General features: G+C 42.5%; 1 pseudogene; it reads left to right on the top strand.

Moving 5' to 3' along the window:
* The window catches only part of LOC148004578 (RNA-binding protein MEX3A pseudogene), a 39174-nt pseudogene extending 17579 nt beyond the window's left edge, over window positions 1–21595 (top strand).
* The last annotated feature ends 917 nt before the right edge of the window (window positions 21596–22512 follow it).

Here is a 22512-nt window from a genome sequence, read left to right as displayed (position 1 = left end):
GGGAACTCTGGAAGAGCAGTCAGTGCTCTCAGCATTTGTCCACCTCTCCAGTCCCTGTTTTCATATCTTGAAGAAACAGATCTTTACAATTTTCACTAAAGGGGAAAAAGGAAACTTTCTTAAGGCTGGTGGAGCCTGTCCAAGTTTCTGAAGATGCCGATATGACTGGCAGGAACTAGTAAGATAAACAATTCAAAATATTTAGGGAACAAGGAGATCTATAAACCTGTTAAGTAGCAATTTATACTTATGAACAAAATGAATACCGATAAACAAAAGAAAACATTTTCCTACAGAAATGCTAGCTTTTATGAGAGAAAATTGCATCCAGAGAGCCACATTTGAAGCCATGAATCAAGTTCTTGAGCTCATCTGCCTGAAAAATGATTGCATGATTGACATCATGCAGGGACACACTGGCTATACCTGGAAGACAATGGCATTTTTGTTATAGTCCTTAAGAAAGGGTAAATGAAGAAATAAGGCAATCATGTAAGCTCTACTATGAGATATATTCCCCCCCCATGTTATTATTGTTTCCTACTTCCTGCGTTTTTGTTAATTCACTACCATTATAATATAAGATAAAGTCTCAAGGATAATTAAAGGAGAAACAGATCCAAGTTGCCCTAGGTATTGAACCTGTCTGACCTCATTACACACCTCAGCATTCTTTCTTGACTTTCAATGCTTATTGGATTTGATCCTGCCTGATTCTGCCATCCAGAGGAAGGTGATTCACTCAAAGTGAGCATGTCAAGCTTTCTCTGTGGACCTGTGTAGTCTGGTTGATATCATCCTGTCTGGGTGGTATATTTTAGGGGGAGAATACCCAGAGTTCACAGAAGGAAATTTTCCATTTGCTTCACAGCTCTGGTACACCCATTAAAGCAGTCATGAGAAGTATCTTTGGAAAAGAAAAGGTATGACATATATTTAATCATGCACATCCATATTTATGACACTAATCGTTGTAAGCCTTTCCAAGGGACTCCCTTTTGAAGAATGTTTTCTCTAAGATCCCTTCAGTAATCATTTGGATTCTAACGCCTATTAGCTACATAATCATAAAAAGTTACTGATAGTTCTAAGCTTTGGTGACCCTATTCATATGCTGAGGACCCTCACTGAGACATGTTGAGGGATAACAAGACTATTTGACATTACGTGGTATCATATAATGGAAGCCTAAAAATGAGAGTCAACTAAGAGAGCTGGACACATTTCTGAGGGGAAAAAGAATGAAGGAAATCTCCATATAGGCAGACAGAATTTTCTTTGTCATTTTAATGAAATTTTCCAACTCTCCTATCATTTAAGATCAAAGTATGTGGAGTGGAATCTGGTTTCAGCACTATCCCTGTCATATATCAGCTACCATGTTTCTCGTCTTGCTTGGCTATCATTTCTAGATTATAAAGAGACAGCTTAGTCACAAGATATTGTAACCACTATTTTGATATAATCCAATATACTACATGGATTAATATTGAAGGTATTTTGTACTGGTTAATACGACAGGTTCATTCATGGTTTAAATGGAAATTCTAGTTCCAACACTCATCTGAGTCATTTGGGAAAAGTTATTTGAGATGGTTAATTATACTAAGGTTTCAGATAAAATAGTAGCTGTAGTCATTTGAATGAGAATAGCCCATAAAGGCTCACATGTTTGAATAGTTGGTCTCCAGGCAGTAGAACTGTTTAGAATTAAATCAGAAGGGTGGCCTTGTTAGAGGAGGTGCGTCATTAGGAGCCAGTTGAAAAGTTTTTAAAGACTAAATCTTTCCTAGTTAGCTTGTGCTTCAAGAAATAATTTGTTAGCTACTGTTCACATGCCATAACTGCCTTCCTGTAGCCATACACCCTGACAAGATGGTCAGGTACTACTCTCCAAAACTATTAGCCACAAAGAAACTCCTTATTCTTTAAATTGCCGAGGTAATAGTGCCATATTATAACAATGCTAAAGTAACTGAGTCAGAGACTGACCTCTGAACACATTCGTGAATTTGTGTTCAAAAGTGTTCGCCTGAAATAGAAACGTCTAGATAGAACGCAAAGGCACCATTCCATGGAACAGGGTCCCAGACTGAAGGAAAGGGGAAAGTAAGTAGATTTATCTTTCTGCTTCCTGACTTCAGACACAGTAGAAGCAACTACCTCCTTGTCTGGCCAACATATCCTTCCCTGAGATATAAAATGTATAGTAATGTTGTAAACCCAAAGAAACCCTGAGTTTTCTTTTGTCAGGGATTTTATACATCAATTAAAAAATTAACTAACTGTTATGTAAGAGCTCCAGCCTGAAATGCCACATTGATGGACCAGAATATTATAAATAATATTACATGGAGGTTTTGTTTATTAAAAGTGAAGTTGAGAAAAACTGCTTAGAATGTTATCTGGTATACAATAGCACCAAAACAGACCATTGAAAAAAGCATAAATTTTATTTTCCCGAGAGGAAGCATCATTTCTGTAGATCTACTTGCTATTGAACGGTGTCTTGCATAATTGTCCATCTATTCTGATAATATCCATTGGGAAAATTATGTCAATATTCTTATTCCACACTACAATGATGCATGAAACCCTGCAATTTCGTGGAGAAGAAAGAGGTAGACAAGGGTCCTATTGAAAGAGAAAGATTTTCTGGATACAAGGATGAAGACTGAGAACATGAGTACAGGGGCATGCAGCCCAAGCATGTACTCTCTTCCAGCGTTTTCATGTGCTAAGTTCAACCTCAGAGGATTCAACGAGACACATTCAGTCCCTGGTGACATCATTCCCCTGCATAGATACACAATATGACTCACCACAGTTTTAGATAACGGTTGGTAAGAACTTTAAAAGGGAGTAGGAGGGTAGACAATGAAAGAAGCTCCTAACAGGAATGGAAGTAGTCAGTGCTGCCCTATGAAGGTTGGGGAACACTGTTGGCCTGGCAGTCTGAGAGCTATGTTCTGTGATGCTCACACTGCTCTCCTGACACACACACACAAAGGAGGCAATACTTAATAAGTATAGTGTGGGGACAGTTTTTATATTTTCTAACTTGCATTGTAAGAAAAATAAACCTTTTCTTCTTTTTTCTTTTTCTTTTTTTTTAATTTGTCCAGAATTTTTGGAGTTTGACTTGTGGTCGCACTTCTTATAGATTTATTATGCAAACTCAAAGGAATATAAAGGATATAGAGCTAGGAACATAGATTGGTGGTAGGCGGCTTGCTTAATATATATGAGGCCGTAAATTCAGTTCCCAGTACCAGAAAACAACATCGCCAAACCCTAAAATACTTGGATTAATGAGATGGTTCTTCACACAAAGACATTCACTTCTTACAAAGCCTGAAGACATGACTTCAATTCCCAGGTCTCAGACAAAAGGAGGGAACTGATTCCCAGTGAATGACCTCTAACCTCTGCACCTGCAGCTATACAGCAGTACACAAAGTCCCAGTCCACAGTTTCCTATGCATACCAGGAGGTCTACTCCAACCCAAGACACCAAGTTCAGCCACCAACACAGACAACCAGAGAGAAACAGGCAAGTTCAGGAAAATAATCCACAGAAGCCACTGCAATATGCCACCACTGGAATACAGTTCTCCTACTTCATCAAGCCCTGAATATCCTAACACCCCTGAAGAGCAAGACTATAACCATAAACCCCATGTCATGAAGACGATAGAGGCCTTTAATGGAGATAAAAAGAATTCCTTTAAAAAATATAGGAAAGCAAAAAGAGGTGTAAGCCTATAAAGAGAAGACAAATAAATCCCTTAAAAATACAGGAAAATATAAATAAACAGGGAAAGGAAATGAATAAAATGGTCCACGACCTAAAAATGGAAATAGAAGCAGTAAGGAAAATAGGAATGGAGACAACCCTGGAGACAGAAAACCTAGAAAAGAGAACTGGACGTACAGATACAAGCAAAAGCAACAGAATACAAGAGATGCAATAGAGAACTGCAGGCATACAAGATACTAAAGAAATGATAGATTAGTAAAGGAAAACACCAAATGTAAAAAGTTCCTAGCTCTGGGGCTGGAGAGATGGCTCAGAGGTTAAGAGCACTGTCTGCTCTTCCAGAGGTCCTGAGTTCAATTCCCAGCAAACAACTTGGTGGCTCACAACCATCTATAATCAGGTCTGGTGCCCTCTTCTGGCCTGCAGGCATACATGCAGGCAGAAAGCTGTATGATGTATACATACATACATACATACATACATACATACATACATACATACATACATAAAGTAAATAAATAAATGTAAAAAAAAAGTTCCTAGCTCAAAACATCCAGGAAATTTGGGACACTTTGGAAAGCTCAAACAAAGAATCATAGGAGTAGAAGAGATGATGATTCTCGGTACCAACTGCCAGAAGATATCTTTAACAAAATCCTAGAAAAAACATTCCCAAACTAAAGGAAGAAATTGTACCAGAAAGGAAAGTCCTTCCACCACATAATAATCAAAACACTAAATGGATAGAACAAGGAAGAGTACTCAAAGCTGCAAAGGACCAAGGACAAGTAGGCAATAACAGTATCAGAATTACACTTGACTTCTCCAAAGAGACTCTAAAAGATAAAAATTCGGGACATATTTCTTGCTGATCCTAAGAAAAGGCAGGCGCCACCCCAAAATACAATACTCAGCAAAACACTCAATCATCATAGAAATAGAAACCAAGAAATTCCATGACAAAACAAATTTTAAACAATATCTTTCTACTATTCCAGTCCTAAAGAGTGTACTAGAAGTAAAACTCCAACACACGAGGATAACTACACCTGAGAAAATACAAGAGATTAATGATCACACACACAGACACACACACACACACACACACACAAACACTCAGACACACACACACACACACACACAAACACTCAGACACACACAGAGAGAAAGAGAGAGAGTGAGAGAGAGAGAGAGAGAGAGAGAGAGAGAGAGAGAGGAGAAGAGAATTACATACACACACTAACACCCCCAACATCAACATCAAAATAATAGCAACTAACCATCATTGGTCCTTAACATCTCTCAATGTCAAATCACCAATAAAAATAGACACAGACTAACAGACTGAAACCTAAAACAAGATTGAGCATTCTACTGCATACATGAAACAAAACGCAGCAAAACAGTGGACACTATATCAGACTATAAAGCTATAAGATGATTTTCCAAGCAAGTGGACCTGAGAAATATGATGGAATTACTATTGTAATATGTAATAAAATAGACTTCCAACCAAATTTAATCAAAGGAGAGGAGGAAAGACATTCCATACTCTTCAAAGGAAAAATCTACCAAGATGAAATCTCAATTCTGAACATCTATGCCCAATTGCAAGGGCAGTCAGATTCATAAAAGACACTTTACTAAAGCTCAAATACACACTGAACAGCACACAATAATAACGGTGAACTTCAACACTCCACTCTCATCAATAGACAGGTGAGTGAAACAGAGAAACAATGAAAATTACAGAGACTATAAACCTAATGGATTAACAAATACTACAGGACATTTCACCCGAACATAATGGAATGTACCTTCTTATCACTCACAGAACCTTCCCAAAATCGACAATATATTGAGCATAAAAGGAACCTCCATAAATACAAGATTAAAATAACCCCATGCATTCTATCAGATCAGCACAGATTGAATGTGGACGTCAACAACAACAGAAACAGCAAACACACACACACCCAGGATAACTGAACGGCTCTCTATCCAATGATCATTTGGTTAGAGAAAAACATTAAAAAATGAAAGACTTTTCAGAATCCAATGATAATGAAAGCACAATATACCCAAACTTACAGCACACAGTAAGAAGTGTGGTAAGAGGAACAGTAATAGCACTGTGTGCCTTCATAAGGAAAATGGAGAGATCTCATACTAGCAATGTAAGGCCACACCTGAAAGCTCTAGAAGAAAAAGAAACAAAAAGAGCCAAGAGGAGTCTATTGGTTCAGGTTCTCTCCTCAGGGATTCTTATGTGTGGTGCCCTTTAGGATATCTGCCCAGTTTGCTTGATAACAGAGATGGAGACACTTGTCTCTCTCCTCTGTTAGTGAAAGAAAACAGCAAAAGGATCAGGAATGTTTATTTAAGCTTCAGGAAGAAAATTTAAGGAGAATATACCTAAATACTCAGCTGTTTCCTGACAGGCGTAGGAGGCATTTCACCACAAATTTTATATCCTGTGAGGCAAAGTGCTGGTTAGAAGATGACCTGTTTCAATCTGATGACACTTGACATCATGCTACCACCATTGGCAAAAATATGAACTCTAATGGCAGTAAGTGCAGATCCCTTGAGACCGCTGCAGGGGGGAAAATCTGATTATCTTCTATGTCCAGAAATGTCTGTGTAGAGTACCTTCAGGGAGTTCAGCTGAAAACGGTCCAGACCCAGGGCTCTCTTGAACAGTATTTAGTGCTCGGCCTGTTGAGGGTTGAGTCAACAGATTATAGTTTTGTGGATTATTAAATACAGCCTGGGACGGGCGATGCTGAACAAGAGTTAGGAATTAACATGAAGAGAGTCAATGCTACATTGATGAAAACTGAGGTGATAGCAGTTCACATGGCTGTTTAGCTAGAGTCCACCAACAGCAGGCCAGCACCTATCAAGTCATGGTTCATATCGGCACTTCCCGAGAAGTGTTTTCAGAAACAGGCAGCTTTATACAATGACTCTGGAGTCCTTCAGTCAGTGTTGCCTGCTTTTCTTACCCCTATCACAAGGTATATGACAAAAGTGCCTTAATGAGGAAGGATTTATTTTGCTTCCTAGTTTCAAAAGGTTCAGTACTGTGTCAGGGAAGACATAGTGGTTAGAGCATGTGGCCTGTGGTGATGGGAACCAAAGCTTAGGAGATTGTTTACCTGAGACTTGTTTACGAAGCAGAAGGCTCAAGCTGGCATCAGAGCCAGGTTATACCTCAAAGTCTATCCTCCAAGATACCTGTTTTCTCCAGCTAGGCTCTGCTCCTACATATGCCCCAACTTACCAAACTAGTATTGTTATGGTGTCCCCTTGTATCTAACATAATGTAATCATAAAGTTAATGCAGAAAAGTTTATTGTAATAAGCCACTGCAGAGATGCAGACAGGAATCTGGAGATAAACTCTGACCCTGAGTCAGAATGTTATAGAATTTTTAATCAAATATCAACATCGGCTGTCATCATCTGTGCCACATTGCAGTTTCATTGTCTGTCAATCAGGACTGTACTAGGAACATTTCTTCGTGGTACATTTATGCTTGTCTCATTGGTTGGCTTGCTCAACTGCAGGAGAGTGGTTTGCCCAGCATTCATATCTCAACTTGCCAACCAAGATGACACTCATTCAGGTAGGGCTTGGGAAGTGAACCTTTGACACCTGTTCAGAATGCAAGTTTTATTCAAAATCAAATTGTAGTCTGCAGCTGGAGCTGACCCTGTGCCAGAGCTCTCTGTACCCAGATCCTACCGGGAAACAGCTGGTCTCCCAGGAGTGCTGACACACAGGCTTAGAGGAGGGCCAAGCCACTGTCACAGACAGCAAGACCAGCTAACACCAGAGATAACCAGATGGCCAGACAAGTGTAAGGACCTAAGCAACAGAAACCAAGGCCACTTGGCATCATGAGAACCCAGTTCTCCCAACACAGAAAGCCTGGATACCCAAACACACTGGAAAAGCAAGATTCTGATTTCAAATCACACCTCGTGATGAAGTTAGAAGACTTTAAGAAGGATATAAATAATTTCTTTAAAGAAATACAGGACAATACAGGTAAACAGGTAGAAGACTTTAAAAAGGAAATACCAAAATTCCTTAAAGCAAGACAGGAATACACAACCAAACATGTGAAGGAATGGAGCAAAACCACCAGGATCTAAAAATGGAAATAGAAACAATAAGGAAATCACAACGGGAGACAACCCTGGAGATAGAAAACCTAGGACAGAGATGAGGAGTCATAGACGTAAGCATCACAATAGAAAGTGAGAGATAGAATAGAGAACCTTGGGTACAGAAGAAACCATAGAAAACATTAACACAGCAGTCAAAGAAAATGCAAAACACAAAAATATCCTAAGCCAATACATCCAGGTAATTCAGAACACAATGAGAAGATCAAACCTGAGGATATTAGGTGTAGAAGAGTGAAGTTTCCCAACTTAAAGAGCCAGTAAATATCCTCGAGAAAATTATAGAAAAAATTTCCCTATCAAAAACAAAGAAATGCCCATAAGCATACAAGAAACCTACAGAACGCCTAATAAATTGGACCATAAAAATTGCTCAAAACTCCAAATGCACTAAACAAATAAAGAATATTAAAATTAGTAAGGGACAGACCTATCAGAACCACACCAGACTTTGACAGCCAAGCAGCACTTTGCCAGGCATGCAAGGGATGGTCCAGGCTCTAATATCCAGATGGAAATTGTTAATGGAGGAAAAAATGTCTGCTTGTGGAAATTAGATGTCAGGCTCTGTTCTGCCAAGGGCATGAGATTCAAAAGAAGAAACTCCATCTTTGGAGCTAATGGGAAAGTTACTGTGACAGTTACTGGACTCAAACCTCATAAAGTGATCAGAAGGATCAGTGGTCTGAATGTTCTTCATGTTTGTTCTACTCAACACTAAAGACAGGAAACATCCATATCTCTAGAGTCCAACACAGGGATCCCAGTGCAAGTTATATGACAGGATATCGGGCAGAAAGTGTTAGTGCAGAGGATGAGTGACAAGTTAGAGATGTCCTGCCAAGGTGCTTCTTCCCACCAACATGCACACACACACACACACACACACACTCTCACACACACATTACAATGACCGTTGATCTATCTCAGGGTAGGCTCACGGAATTATATATACGGACAGATAACTTCTAATTTCGAAGAGAAGCCACTGAGAATCCAGGAAGTTAACCAAGATAGCAGAGGTCTCTCAACCTAGTGTTCCTTCTACATTGCACCATTTTCAGGTTTCTATTTATAAATATTTCACTGTCATAATGAAGAGAAATCCAAGAGTTTGAAGCTTTGATTATATGAATTAAACTTTAATTATATCAATAAAATTGACACAATCTCATAATCACTTACGTGTAATGGATAAAGCTAAAGAATTTTGAAACCCACCTATGCAAATACACACATAGTAAGTCTCTCCTTCCTACCCTTGAGGACAATCTTTTGTAGCACTTTCCTTTACTTTTTATAAAATGTACCATATGCACTGCAAGATGATCCAATACTTATTAGTACATAGGAATCAACTATATCCTTTTCAGGTTTATATTACTGCACAGGCATGGACCTGCTATTGCCCACTCATCCATTCTAACAACCATGAACAGAGATGGTTTAAAACAGCGCTACAAAGTAAGTCCTTACCACAGGCACACATACTTCAGCACACCACTGACCCTGCCATATAATGAGACTCCTAGAGATAAACGAGATGGGGGATGAGCTGCAAGCATTTCCCAGGCTGCCATGGGATCAACATGGTCTTGGTGCCTCCTCATCTCTTGGAGGTTTCTCCTGACAAACTTGTTCTTAGCAAAGTGGAAATGAGAGAAAATATTTTCTTGATTAAATAATGCCACATTCACAAACACAGATGGGTATTGAAAATCATGCTAGAAGTGCCATAAGCTTGTGTACAAAGAAAAGAATTTGATTCGTGCCCTTCGTCCTACCTCAAAATATAAGCCTTATATTCCTACAACAGGATCTAAGAGCTCCTGTGAGAGAAGCACTCCTTTGATAAAAGTCCCAGGGCTGTAAGAAGGTTCCTGTGAAGTGGAAATGCCCAGTTGCAGAAGAGAGACACAGAAAGCGAAGGATCACAGAGGCAAAATACTAGTCTGAACTAAGAAGAATTACAGGACGTCAAAAACAGACTCACCATCAAGAGGAAGGATACAAGCAGGCAGTGGGTCTTGAGAGGTAGGGTCTGTACATGACAGTGGGTTGATCCAGAGCATAACTGACAGAGGGCATGATAGGTGGTGGGTGGAATGTTGTGCTTAAGAGTCACAGTGAGTTGGATGATTGTCCTAGTGCCTTCTGTCTTACTATGATAAAATATCTCGACAAAAAGAGACTTGGGGAGAAAGGGTTTGTTTTCACTAACAATTCTAGGTTAAAATCCATCCTTGTGGCAAAGTCTTAGTAGCAAGGGCTTGAGACAGTTGGCCATGTCTCATTCACAGCCAAGAACAGACAAATGGATTTGTGTGTGCTCAGTTGCGCATTGGCTTGACTGTGCTCAGTGCAACCTCTTGACTTACGTAGTTCAATAGCCCTTGCCCAGAGAATGTTGCTACCCTCAACGGGACGGATCTTCCTACACAATTAATTTCATTAAAGCAATCCCCTAAAGTCACGCTTCCAGGATAAACCAATGGACCCAGTCCCTCACTGGCATGCTGCCCTTCTTGGGTGATTCTGTGTTGTGTCAGGTGACAAGGCTGATGGCACATCACAAAGATATTACTTTGCAGGTAAAGGACCCAAAGTCTGGAGAAGTGATGAACATTAGCCCAAGACGACACAGCGACACAGTAAGCTCTGGATATGGACTCTCTCGCTTGGGGTTCCTCAACATTGATTACATAATACTGATTGTGGTAGATTGAATGAGAATGGCTTCTGTAACCTCATGTGGTTCAACACTCACTCACCTATCAGTGGAACTATATGGGAAGGATTTGGAGGTGTGGCCTTGTTGGAGGCAGTATTGCTTCTTACAATGGGCTTTGTAGGTTCCAAAGGACCATACATTTCCCAGTGACCTCCCTCTGCCTTGCAACTGTGGATAAGGTTTTAGCCCTCAGCTACTGCTCCAGCACCATCTCTGTCTGCCTTGCTGCTGGGATTCTCTCCACCATGATGGTCCTGGACTCTAATCCTATGGAACTGTATTCCCCAATAACTCTTCCTTCTATAAATTACCTTGGTTGTGTTGTCCCTTCACAGCAACAGAAAAGCGACTGACTCTGATAAAATATCTACCTGCTGATGTCCTGGCCACACCCCTGTCAGTTTATTTATTTGGATGTAAGGAAATGAGGAGTCCATGCACCTTGCATTTTAAACTGGAAGGTGGTTGACATGTGCAGCCTACCACGGGAATGAATCTCTGGTAAACTATTTCCATCTCCTGTCCCATAGCCTTGGACTCCCCCATTTACCATGCTGGAGCTGCTTCTGCCTGAGACCTGGAGGACAATTTATTAGACCTTCAGAGGGACATGATCATCTGAGACTTCCTAGCACTCTTAATGATACAGCCACACCCACTGGCATCTGCCTCCCTTGAGGGAGACTGCAAGAATTCAGAAACTTATTTTACTGGTTGCCATGGCAATTCTTTGCAGTGTCAGCAGAAATACTCCACAAGACACACAAGCTAGTAGAAGCCTCCCCCAAGTCTTCAGCTCAGAATCTCTCTCAGCCCTAGCCTCAAGCACTGTATTGCGGAGCCTTGACTCTGAAATGCAACAAAATAACCACACACTCTGGGATTCTTTGCTATACCCTCCTCTTCATAGGGCTCAGAAGTGAAACATTGTAACCGCCTATCCAGCTGGAACAGGCATGGGGGCAGATAGAATTGAAAAGTTCTTTCACCACTGATCCTCCTTGTATAGACTCCAAAGCTCCTGGTTTCTGTATCCCTCCAATTGCTAAAGCAACTCTAATCCCCCAGAATCCTGACCAGGTTTGTTCCTAATCTCACTGTTTTCCAAGCTCTCAATTTGATTTTTATTTAATTCCCTGTGTCGGTATGGACACATGGAGTTCAGGGGATAACCTAAGGTGTCGGCCCATATTCTCCTTCTTCCTTGTTTGAATAAGGTCTCTTTGTTTTTTGCTACTTCACATAGGCTAGATTCTGGGTCTGCTCCAGTCTCTACCTCACATCTTGCCTTTGAAGACCTGGGATTGCAGGAGTGCTACCGAGCCTGAATTTTTACCTGAGTTCTGAGGATGCTGATCCAAGTCCTCATGCAAGTGCTCTATTCATTAACGCAATTCCCCATCCCATAATTCATCTGTAGTCATGTAGATCTTTAAAATATTGAAAAAAAACCTTCCTATCATCTTAAAATTCTTGCCATGTATAGAAAACAGAACAGTCCTACCCTCATTGACAAGCAAAGCCAAGCTATAGCCCAGTAAACCCAGAGCTGTTGGGAGTTAGAACCCAGGTTCCAGTCACAGCTCTGTCAATTGCAAGCTGTGCATATGAAATGTGAAACACTTGCAAGCTGTAAACCTTACAGTAGAGAGCTCGTGTCTGGAATAGTTTGTTGTTAAAGAGCCAGCTCACTTTTTTAGACCTGATAAGAACAGCTTCTGGGTTCTTTTCCAATATAACTCTCCTTTTCAGATGCTACTGCTACCACCATCTTTTGGGGTGTGATTTTTTTATGGAGTGAGGATGGGATGTGTACACCTGTTATCAGGTAGGCATTTGCCTGTGCACAGATCCCTGTTCTAAACTGTTCATTTGCTATTGTATGAGGCAATCTTTCTTTCCTGAATCCATCAAGGTCTTGGAACAAAGCAACAGAAATGATTGGGTGACTAATACAAGAAAGTGGATGCAAGCACGGATGGAGATTCAAAATATCAATCAATCAAAGAAAGAAACAAACAACAAAAGTACTGTGAGGAACAGGGGTAGCCAGAAGGATGAACGTAGAGAAACAGGCAGGAATCATGGGAGCACTAGGTCTGGCCACCATGATTCTGGACTACATGGTCCAGTCTCTTTAGAATGCTGCAGCTGTCACTGTCACCCTGAGTATACTCATGTCCAATCTCTCTCCCTCTTTTGTTACTATTGGTTGAGCTATCATTCTGCTCCTGTGGATTGGATGTGAATGGTAGATGGGCAAACTGTGGAGGGTTCTGCCCCATTGGGAATTGCCAGTCTTTCACACACTGAAAATTCACCCTCAAGAAGATGTGGAGGTACAGGGACTGCTAATACAGTTCAATGGTTAAGAGTACATACTGCTCTTGCAGAGGCCCTGAGTTCAGTTCTAGCACCCAATTGTGGTGGCTTACAATGGCCTGTAACCCCTGCTCCAGGGAACTCCCTCCCCCTGGTCTCTGCAGGAACCTGTACTCAGGTTCAGACGCCTACATACACATAATTAAAAATAACTAAATCTCCTTTGTAAAACATATGGAAATAAAATATAAGTGACATTTTCTAGAAAGCAATCTTTTAACTAGTGCTCTTTTTCCTGCTGACAAAGTTTCAGAAGCAATGATTTGTCCTCTTCTACCTCAGAAGTCCTTGTACAACCTACAGGTCCAAACCCAGTGATTTATGAAATCTGCTGTTTCTCCACATTTAAACACCCTGTCAGGTGAGAACAGTAGGAATAAAGGGATTGTTTCTTTTGAGGGTGATTACTGTTTGCAGACCCCTTTCCTTATTTGAGTTTAGTAGATAAAAATAAAAATTCTAGGTGGTGCTGATCTCCGGTGCATAATGCAAGAATAACATTAATGCAAAACACTTTGTTTTGTGTACTGAACACTGGCCACCATACATTGATAATTCAATGCAAAGCACCACATGCTCCTGCATCTAATCTATACCTTTTAGATGTATAGTGCAATTAAACATGAATACTTGCACAGGAATTTACCCGGCTTCTCATCTCAACCTTTGCCCCATTCCTTCTATCCTTAGAAATGTAAGGTTCTTTAGAATTACCTGTTCTGGCAAGAATTCCCCTTCCAGTTTTCCCCAGCATTTTAACTACTCATTTTGAACACCAGTAGTGTTTTTACAAGTAACTCTATTTAAAGGTCCAGATATTGAAGTTAGAGGTGGATGTGGAGGCACATGCCTTTTAACTCCGAACTCAAGAGACATAGGTAGGTGGATCTGTATGAATTTGAGTCCAGCCTGGTCTTCATAGTGAGATCCAGGCCAAATAGCTACATAGATAAATCCTGTCTCTAAAATCAAACAAAATACTGGTGGACAGAGGAACCTTGAGGGAGATCTGCTTTGGCCTTGTGTAGGACCCTGAGACATAGAAATGACACAGGAGACAGGGCCCTGTCAAATGCCCTCCTAGTCTGTTCTAGATAAGCTTTCCAATTGCCTTGTTTTCTAATACGAAATTTCTTTTAACCTTGTAGTCTTAATTCAAATCTCACAAATCTCCTCTGTACAGAGTCCTGTCATGGTTCGGGCACCACTTTTGTGTTCTTACTACACATCCCTCTCGTTGATATTATCTTTTGGCTGTGTCTTGTATGTAACCAACTCCCATGCCATCCCCATGCCAGGGTAAGATCTTAGCTCTTTGTTGACCTTGTGCTTGTACTCCTGTGACTTTTGCTCACAGCTGCCTCACTGGTCTCTCAGAAGCCCCTACTAAGGACCAGGGGAGTCAGGTGACTTTCTCCAAGCTGGCTTCCTAAAATACTGAACTGCATTATTCCCACTCCTGAGAGGCATCTCACCCCTCTGGGGATGGAGAAAAGGCGTCCATTTGGCCACTCCGGGACAAGAAGAGCAAAACATATACACTGTAGCAACTTTCTCTACCTGGCTGCAGAGGGAAAGCCCACAGGGTGAGAAAGGAGGGGCTGGAGAGGCGGGCCTGGGGGCAGGGCCCTTGTCGCCCCAGCCAATGGGCTTTGCAGCATAAGGAGACATGGCTGCCCAGTGGAGGTGCTCTCATACTGTGCAAGGCAGAGACATAGCTCTGAGGCTGCAGCACTTTCACTGATCCTGTATTTGGCTTTGCCAATCCGAGGTACATGCGGGCCACCTTAGCTGGCATGGTCGGTAAGCCACAGCAAAGTCGACTAGGTGGGTTTTCTGGCCATAAAGAGCACTCGACCTCGAATCCGGGCTGCAGGCGGGCCCTCGCTTGGTGCCACGTCCCTATAAGCTTGCTCTTTTGATAGAAGAATGTTGATAATGCATGTTGGCAGGATGCAGGTTCTCCCTGGGCCCGGAATCCCACTCTCAGGTCCCAGGCTGCTGCTGCCTGGCCCTAGCTCTACTCCCTGAAGAGCTCCGGAGCCCTGGGGCTCACAAAGCTATGACTTCTGTGGTTTTTAACCCAGCATCCAGACCTGTCCCCAGGAAAAGCTTCCTCTGGGATGCTGAGACCACAGCAGGTGTTGGTGATCTGCACTGGATCCCTGCACCTGCTGTGTGCTGATTCCTCAGGACCTGTTGCCTTGGGTCTGGGGCTCAGATCTGTTACGCAGTCTTCTATGTCCAGCTATCCGGAAGCAAAGGAAGAAACCTTGGAGCGTTTTCCTGGCCAGACTAGGAACACAGACTAACACCGACAGAGAGACCTGGTTATTTATTCATGATTTACTTGGGTGTAGGCCAGACACTATGCTCATCTGTAGGGGCCTAAAAGGAATTCCAGGAGTTCCTGGGGCCTAACAGGAATGACAGAATAAGAGGGATTGCAGTGAGGTGTTATGTTATTCAGTATTTGGTTCCTAGTTGGTAAACCTGTTTCAGAAGGATAAGGCACTGCTTCTTGGGGAAGAGCGTGTTCCTAAGGTTGGTTTTATAGTTTTCAAAAGCCCAAGTGATTCCCAATCTGTCTCCACTTGTGGCCCAAGAGACTCTCAGCTATTCCTCTCACTATGCCTTTGCTGTACCACAGTGGACTTGTTCTGTAAGCATGAGTCTGAATTATACGTTATGTTTTATAAATTTGTTGCCTTGGTCATGAAGTCTTATTGGAGCAAAAGAAAGGAAGATGCAGAACTTAGAATCTCTTATCCTACGATGAAGGAGGCTGGGAAATAATTCAAGTTGGTCCAACAGCCACTCTGCTGGTCCTGTGGACAGTGATGGAGGCTGGTATCTACAAGCTAGGAAGCTGTAAACAGCTACATTTTGGGCAACTAGAATAGCAGGACTCTGGCCAGTTAAGGCTGACTGTAAGGCCCTGTAACCCTGGCTTCTGGGCATGAATTCAGGCAGGGAGACGATGGAGTAAAATTTCTCCAGGAATCTCTGAATGCTCTTATCTCTTTGCCACGAACCTGCACTGGTCTCCTGCACTGTCCCCTGTGTCCCCAGTGCTGCTCTTGCTGCACAGCCCTCTGAGGCTCCTCCACTGGCCTCCTTCACAGCCCCCTACAGGCCACAGCGCTGCCCAACCCTATTCTAAGACATCCAAGTGCTGAGCTGTGGGTCAGAGTCACTCGTGTTCTGCACAACCCCTAGACCCCCAGGCTTGCTGTTGGACTGTGAGCAGCTCACTGAGGTTGGGCATCCTCAGTGGCTCCGAGTCTCACAGCCTGGACCCTGTCCAATGCCTGCCCATCTTCTGCTACCTCTCCATCTCTGAGGACCAAAGGAAGGGGGCGCCTGCGAGGGCTTGGGAGAGGTGCTACAGTGCATATTGGTTGGTGGGTGACACTGCAGCAGGCCTACTTGCAGGCCAAGCTGAGCACTTATACTGGAACTCTTTCAGGAGGGGCTCCTTCGGTTCTCTTTGTTTCCAAGTTTCTATTATTATTATTATTTTCATCATCATCATCATCATCATTGCTGCAAAGTGTCATTCTTGTTGAAATGAATGCCAGTGAAATTTTCTTTTGAATGAACAAAATATCCACAAGAGGGCAGTTGTGATGTGGAAAGAACAGAAAATTCCAAACACTTGTTTAGGTTTCAGATGAGTTTGAAACTCTAGTTTTAAAAGAAAAAAGAGCCAAGCACCAGCAGCTATCAGCCACCATTCCATCTCTTCTCTCACCTGACAGCCTTAGTTACAGTCCAGATGTGAGAACTCTTACATTGGAAGGGTTTCCAAGACCAGTGTGAGCCAGCAGGCTGCCACCTCCCTAAACTATAAGTTTCTAGAATTGAAATTAATGCCCAGAACTTTCCTTGATAGGAGTATCTCGCAGCCTACTTCATGGTGGTTGTTTACCTTGTTTATGTTTTTTAACAAAGTTCTATATGTTTGGGTATGGGGGAGATCTTGCATTCCAAAGTTTCATTATAGTCTCACTGCCAGCACTCAGTGGGTGTTTAGCTTAGAACCATTTCCTCTGCTCTCTGGAAGCCTTGGGTAGAGTTCAGTTCATAGTCGTTGGGAAATAAATGCTTCATTTTTAGCTCTTTTTAGTTGATCTGCACCTCAACTAATATGAAAAAAGATTTAACTTATTTATTATCTTGTGAAAAGTATACACTGAGGATACTGTTCAATTGTGTTTATCAAGTATGATGAAAGCAATAGATATATGTTTTATTTTGTTAAATTATCATTGCCATTATTAATTGGCAAAATGAGGAATGTGTTCTTTTCACAGTAATATATGCATTTTGTAACTTCACTTGGTTATTTTATTGGAAATGAGTTAGAAAAACCTTTATTTAAGAGATTGTATGCAATATTTATTTTATTGATTTTTTTACTTCTTTATGTAAACTTTAAAAGTTTGAATGGTTTCTTTACAGAAATCTACCTAGATGCTGTGGAAGTAGTTTGAGGAACACTGTATGCTCTTTTTCTTCTTTTCTTTTTTTGAATGTATAATGCCTGTAGCTTATCCAACTTTAAACAATAAAAGAATGGCCATAGACTCTGCAGTCAGGTCACGTGGAGAATGCTTCTCTCATTTGAGCTTTATATAGAAGCAAGGAAAAAAAGTTTCTTGATTTTACCAGCTCTAGTGTGATGTTGAGGCTAAGACAGGTAGCAATAATGCGGAAATGGTCTCAGTGCCTTCATTGGGCCTGAACTTACCTTAAATCTTCCTCAACCAAACAAGGACTTCATTAGTGCTTGACAATTTGAATGAGGGATGTGTTCACCAGCAAAAGAGGAAAAGTCTTTTTTACCACTTTTTACATAGCTATGAGGGGAAGAGACCAGGTCTTTGCACTGAAATGTTGGTGGTACACACATATACCTTGTTTAGTGACAGCCCCAAACTTGTACAATAATATTTCAAATGTAAAAAGGCAGGAAGGTCTCAAGATTTCCCAGATGGCAGATGACCAAGCAATCCCTTAGTTTGTATGTAGGTACAGTTGGAGCACTACATGTGCACTCTGGATTACTTTGACAGAAGTAGGGTTTTGAAAATCATGATATATAATATGTTTAATATAATATAACATATTATATAATATAATATATAATATATTTTGAGGAATCAGTTCACTACAAATTGTGACTGGAAACATTGTACTATACATGTTTGTAGGTTTCCCCCAATAAAGGTTTTTGGAAAAAAATATAAAGCTGGACCTTGCTTGTATTGTCTGTGTGTCTTCCTTAGTGCTCCATCCCAGCAGACTATGGAGTAAAATTTCTCCAGTTATTGCTGAATGCTCTCAGGGAGTTTATCATGTTTGCCATGAACCCTTAGTTCACTGACCCCTGAGTTACAAATGTCCCTGAGAAAATCTGGAGCATTCGCTGGCTTTTCAGACTGGGTTCCCAGGGGATAGAGAATGCCTCCATCCTTTTATACTGTGGATAACACAGTTTTGTTGTTTTCTTGTCTGTGTGTAATGAGCTATAAGTTATTTAACTGTTTCCAAAGTCAGAAGCCCTCCCTCCCTTGTCCTGAAGGCTTCCAGTGCACACGTGTCTGCTTCAGTGGGTAAACTAAACAGAGCACAGGGCATGCATGAGGGGAGCATCTGAGAATGCTACTTCCTAAATATTGACTTTCACCTCAACACAACTTCAAGACTCTCATACCTCATACACACATCTCATATGCACACTATGACACTTTCTGCCTAGGAGAACCCTTATCCCCAAGCAGAGGGAAAAAGTTCAGCTACGCCTCAGAATTTGGTCACATAGGAAAGAAGTTCTGAATTTCTTTATGGAGTGTGTTGTCTATAAAGGGTCCTCTTTGCATCGTGTATAGCACTTGGTATCGGTCACCTTGTCTAGGCCAGGCTCCTTGATGACAAATTGCATGTCATTGAGCTAAGTCACCAATTTTTTTCTGACCTCAGTGCTTTTGTTTTCCCATCACAGAGATTGAAAGAGGATTGATTTTTAAAGCATTTGTAGCTCCAGGTGCTTGGGCCTTAGAGAGGAATGAACTTCAGAATGAATGGGTGGGTTCAGGTTGATGTGGACACCATGTTCAAATAAAGGGGGCTACCACCTCTGTTTCCTTGGGGACTGGGGTTCACAAGGTAATCTCTTTATTTTTTGGATATTCCCTAGAATGTACAGACAATGTCCACTGCACAGAGGTTAACGTCAAGGCTGTCACATTGGAGTGACTTGACAGTGTCACCCATGTACTGAATAATAAGGCTGACATCTAAACTCATCCTGTGGACACAGTGGAGGGCAGCAGATGCACTTGGAGTAGGAGTTGGAAGCAGCTGGAGAATCAGTTGTCGGTAGGGATGCATGGAGCTGCTACTGTCTTGCCTTCAAGGTAACTAACAGGCTATGAGCTGGTATGACTGGGACTGGGGAGTTCCCAGGCATCCTTGCTTGCAGGGTTTATGTCATTCTGCTTGTATACACAACCACAGCACCTGCATGCGAGCTGAAAGTGTATTAGACAATCTTGATAATCAAATGATAGTGCCTGAGGGAATTCCTCTCAGCCAAAACCTGTTAAAAAGCTGATGCTCAGTATACATTTGTGGACATCTAAATCTTGCTATGACCGCTTTGACTATGCTAGTGTTTGAGAAAATTCAGAGGAGAACTAGGCCATCATAGAGTTGGTGCATCCTGCCTGACTCCTCTGACATTTATTCTCATGAATAAACATTGCATACAAAATCCTAAGTGCATAAAGAATGGGGCTGAAGGCTGTAAACACCTGAGTAGAAGATACACCAGGTGTTGCCTACCTCTGTGTGACTTGAGTTTGTTCCTGACACTCTGTGTGTTTAGTGTCCTTCAGTTGTAGGACTCACTCTGCTGACTCTGAGATGACCCAATGAACCTGTTGTGTGGTAGAGGTGGTGGTGAAGACCTTAATTCCAGCAGTCAGGTATAACAGGCAGGTGAAACTGTGAATTTGGGAGCAGCCTGGTCTCCAGTGTGAGATCCAGCACACCCAGGACTACACAGAGAATCCATCTCAAAAAAGAACAAAATAACCAATCAGCCTTTAAGAACAAAATAACCAATCAGCCCTCTGAGGGGTTAGGGAGAATGTGTAGTTCAAGAAAAGATATCTCCAGAGGTCGCCTGATTCACTGTGCTGTTCTGGGCAGTTGTGGAAATAAAAGAAGGAAGACAGGGCCCTCATCTCTCCTCCTCTCCCTCCCACCACCTCTCTCTCTCTCCCTACAACTTCCAATTCCCCATGCCCAGTCTAGTGGTATCTGGAATAACAGGAAGAAATGTGGCTTTGGATAACTAGGATGTTTCAGAGGAAGCACAAAGAACCAAAGGGCTGCTGGAAAGGAGTGTTCCCTTCAGCTGGCTCTTCATCAACTCTGCCCCCTGGGTTTGGGGGAGCCCCAAGTCCCACTCCTGGTGCCCAAGTTGGGGTAGGACTGGGAGTGGGGATGGCATCCCTGAGCAGCCTACAGATCCTGCCCTGCTGCCCCTCCCCTGCAGCCAGCCAGGCCTCTACCAGGCCAAGTGATGATCCCTGTATGAGCGCTACCATGTGGTGGGACTGATGGTTTGCCCAAAGGGAGCGACATTAAATGCATCCAGCAGCAGACCAACACTTACATCATAACTTCCAGCCAGGACTAAGACCTCACCGGTGTTTGAGATCACCAGTGCCTGGGCAACCTGGAATGTCGGCAGGGCTGCAAGGAAGGAGATAGGGAGGTACATTGCCACACATAGTGGCAAGATTCTTGAGTAGAACAGGGATGGTGACTTCCTGGGTGACAGTAAGATTGACTTCATGGCAGTCAGAGTCCATGCAGCCCTGGATAGCCTCTACTCAGATGCCTGGCCGGTGTTTGCTCCAGGCTGTAAGCCACTCTCCACCTTCAGGCACAACAACCTGGGCTGTATAGGTGAGTGTGGCATGAACTCATCTCTGAGGCCCAGCACTTAGGCTAGCAGGGCAGGGACATCAGCTAAGGTGGATATCTGCTTCCAGCAATGGTGTGGGCAGGCAGGACTTGTATTATGGAGTGAGAGGTAAGCCTGCCCACCCCCACTGCTGTAGGAAGACCAGGAACTCCATCTTCACACTGGTGCACTTCTCTTCTGCCTCCTACTACTTTTCTTCAGTCAAAGCATATGCAGAACCCCCAGGTGAGCACTGATCTCCTGCCACCAATGAGGGGTCATAGGCTAACACAGAGGCCGCCCACGTAGCCACTACGGGGTTTCTCTAAACTGAGGTAAGAGGGCCTGCATGCATCGTCTGCTTTGAGAGAAAAGTGACAGCAGCCCTGGTGCCTGGTGGACATAACCTTTTCTGCATGGCAGGTGCAGTATGCATCTGTGAGAGGACAGACCAAGATTGTCCTGTCTGTCACATCACTGCCACACAAGCAATCTGAATATTTTTCCAAATTCCATGTCCCTGGACTCCTGTGTCTGCTCCCTAGGGTACAGCCATGGACCTGTAGCAAGGTGCTGGGCAATAATCACCTCAGTGGGGTGGGGAAGGAGAGGCCTGAGTGGCTACTGATGGGGCAACTTCCAGAGTCTCTGGTTACACTTTGGGAGTGGGCTATACATTTTACTAATGTTACAACTCTGATACATCAACAGACCCTTGAATCCGGAAGCAGCTAAGAGAAGCTTTTGTTTAACTTGAAGTGGCCACCAGGACAACCTGACATTTCCCTTCTCCCTATCTATGTGACATTAGGTCCCTTCCTCTGCAGGGTAAGATCAGGGAGAAATGCCATCTGTAGCTAGGGGTGCTCTTAGTGATCCCCAGGCCTTTGGTTCTGACTTTCCATCTCCTAACTTGACCCCTTACCTCACACCACCTTTTTCCTGAGTTCCCAACACAATAAGGAGAGGGGCCCTAATAAAGTTCTAGGTACATCTTCTGGGATAAAGGAGAATGTCAATCAACAAAGGGCTCACAACTCACCTGTCTCACACAGCTGGGCTGAGAGATCTGAAGGAGGCTTCTCTTTTCCCTCCAACTTTTTGCTTGTCCCTTCATCAAATTTTCTTCAAATTGCTATGGACTTGCCCTTTCCTTTTTTTGTCTTTGTTCTTTTTTTCCTATCCCTTCTATTCCCCTTTTCTATCCAGCTGTTACTTGCAGTCCCTGGTTCCTCTTGCCTCTTCTAGCCCAGCTTTGGGCATATCATCTTCCTGGGAGAGAGGTCTAGAGAACATTTTGATAGCCCCCTTCCCAGGTTCTGATCCTGTAGTGGACAGCCCCTTCCCCACTTCTGCAAAGACTCAATTCCAATTCCTGATGGAATGTAGTTTTAGATCCAGATAGTTTGAGACTAGAAACTAATAATGGGGTACATAGTGGAAATTAGTAGCGGGGTTCATA

This window comes from Rattus norvegicus, chromosome 7 (assembly GCF_021556685.1).
Source record: "Rattus norvegicus strain SHRSP/BbbUtx chromosome 7, alternate assembly SHRSP_T2T, whole genome shotgun sequence".
Classification (NCBI taxonomy): Eukaryota; Metazoa; Chordata; class Mammalia; order Rodentia; family Muridae; genus Rattus; species Rattus norvegicus.
The sequence above is the reverse complement of the archived record's forward strand: the minus strand, read 5'-3'. Positions and strand labels throughout refer to the sequence as shown.